This window comes from Carettochelys insculpta, chromosome 3 (assembly GCF_033958435.1).
Source record: "Carettochelys insculpta isolate YL-2023 chromosome 3, ASM3395843v1, whole genome shotgun sequence".
Classification (NCBI taxonomy): Eukaryota; Metazoa; Chordata; order Testudines; family Carettochelyidae; genus Carettochelys; species Carettochelys insculpta.
The window spans coordinates 188,641,351-188,644,222 of NC_134139.1; positions in this window are offsets into that span (position 1 = coordinate 188,641,351).

Genomic DNA, 2,872 nt, shown 5'->3' on the forward strand with positions numbered 1-2,872 from the left:
CCCCTCTAGCCAATCAACGGCAAGTTACAGGGGCAGGGCGGGCGAAGCCGGGGAAGGGCCGGGCCATCACCATGGCAACAGACGATTGGCAGCCAGCTCCCCCAATCGCTGCACACATACGTTACAATAGGGAACAGCTGCTTCAGGAAAAAGTTGAGCCTTCTTCCGAGCTGTAGAGAGGGGTGCTTGGGGGCAGGGTCTATTTGGGCTGGAAGGGGAGACCTACAGGGGGTGAGGTCTCCTGGACAAGAGGAGGAGTTGAGTGGGTGCTTAATACAGCTGGAATGCAGTGGCCTGCAGAGCAAATGTCTCTGTAAGTGCTAGCCATGTACAGTAAAATCTGATATCCAGCAACCCTGAGACCAGGAGGTTCCTGGATATTCAAATATTCTAGATAATACCAAGGTATACTTAACAATGCATAACAGTAAAGAAAAACAAGATTAGTTATTAAGAAACAAACTAAGCGTGTGCAGAATACTTAATTTACCAACAACATTAGTATTGTGCACTGTAAATGTATAGTAACAGAGAGAGAGATGCTAGTCTATATACTATCAAAACAAAAAAACAGTCCAGTAGCACTTTAAAGAACCAAAAATAATAATCAAGGTTGACAAATCAGAAAAATATCAAGGTGAGCAAATCAGAGAGCAGAAGAGGGTGGGGGAATCAAGAATTAAATAAAGCAAAGTATGCAAAAGAGCCCCTATAATGAGCTAGAAAATCCCCATCCTGGTTCAAACCATGTGTTAACGTGTTGAATTTGAATACAAAAGAGAGTTCAGCAGCCTCTCTTTCCAAACTGTTGTGAAAATTCCTCTTCAGGAAAACACAGACTTTCAGGTCATTAACAGAATGACCCACTCCATTAAAGTGCTGGCGGACAGGTTTGTGAATCAGGAGTGTTTTTATGTCTGTTTTATGCCCATTAATTCTTTGTCTAAGAGAGTTTGAAGTCTGTCCACTATATAAGGCATCTGGGCATTGTTGGCACATGATGGTAATATTATGTTAGTTGAGGAACATGAGAATGTGCCCATGATTCTGTGACTAACCTGATTAGGTCAAGTGATGGTATCTCCAGAATAGATATGTGGACGAAGTTGGCAGCAAGCTTTGTTGCAAGGAAAAATTCCAGGATTGGTGTACCTGCGGTATAGACTGTGGCTGTTAGTGAGGATCCTCATGAGGTTGGGAGGTTGTCTGTAGGAGAGAACAGGCATCTCACCCAGGGCCTTCTGGAGTGTGGCATCCTGATTAAGGATAGGTTATAGGTCTTTAATAATTCGTTGCAGTGGTCTGATTTGGGGGCTGTAGGTGATGACCAGTGGTGTTCTGTTCTTGGATTTTTGGGGCCGATCTTGGAGTAGCTGGTCTCTGGGTATTCGTCTGGCCCTGTCGATTTGTTTTTTTTACTTATCCTGGTGGGTAATTCAGGTTTATGAATATTTGGTAAAGTTCTTGTACTTTTTGGTCTCTGTCAGTTGGATCAGAGCAAATGCGATTGTACCTAAGAGCTTGACTGTAAACAATGGATCTAGTCATGTGTGCAGGATGGAAACTAGAAGGGTGTAGATAAGTATAGCGATCAGTAGGTTTTCGGTACAGTGTGGTTCTGATCAGGCCATCCTTGATTAGTACTGTAGTGTCCAGGAAATGTATCTCTTGCATGTTGTAATCAAGGCATAAGTTGATGGTGGGGTGTAGATTGTTAAAGTATCTGTGGAATTCCTCTAGAGACTCTGTACCATGGGTCCAAATCATGAAGATGTCATCAATGTATCTTAAGTAGAGGAGTAGTAATAGGGGACGAGAGCTGAGGAATCGTTGTTCCAGGTTGTTGGTGAGAATCCTCTTAAGGTTGGAAGGTTGTCTGTAGGAGAGAACAGGCCTGTCACCTAGGGCCTTCTGCAGTGTGGCATCCTGATTAAGGATAGGTTGTAAGTCTTTAATAATGCATTGCAGTGGTTTGAGTTGGGTACTGTAGGTAATGACCAGTGGTGTTCTGTTCTTGGCTTTTTTGGGCCTATCTTGGAGTAGCTGGTCTCTGGGTATTCGTCTGGCCTTGTCACTTTGTTTTTTTTATTTCTCCTGGTGGGTAAATCAGGTTTATGAATATTTGGTAGAGATCTTGTAGTTTTTGGTCTCTTGTCTGTAGAGTCAGAGCAAATGCGATTGTACCTAAGGGCTTGACTGTAAACAATGGATCTAGTAGTGTGTGCAGGATGGAAGCTAGAAGCATGTAGGTAAGTACAGCAATCAGTGGGTTTCCGGTAGGGTGTGGTACTGATCAGGCCATCCTTGATTTGGACTGTAGTGTCTGGGAAAAGTATCTCTCATGTGGAGTAGTTGAGGCATAAGTTGATGGTGGGATGCGGATTGTTAAAGTCGCTGTGGAATTCTTGTAGAGTTTCTATACTGTGGGTCCAAATTATAACGATGTCATCCATGTATCATTAGTAGAGGAGGGGTATAGGGGACAAGAGCTGAGGAATTGTTGTTCCAGGTCAGCCATAAATATATTAGCATATTGTGAGGCCATGCGGGTGCCCATAGCAGTTCCACTAATCTGGAGGTATAAATTGTTCCCAAATCGGAAATAATTCTGGGTGACAACAAAGTTACAGAGGTCAGACACCAGATTGGCTGTGGTGACATCAGGGATGGTATTCCTGATCACTTGTAATCCATCTTCGTGTGGAATATTAGTGTACAGAGCTTCTACATCCATGGTGGCAAGGATGGTGTTGTCAGGAATTTTTCCAATGTTTTGTAGTCTCCTCAGGAAGTCAGTGGTATCTCGGAGATAGCTGGGATTGTTGGTAGCATAGGGTTTGAGGAGGGAGTCTATGTAACTGGATAGTCCGGT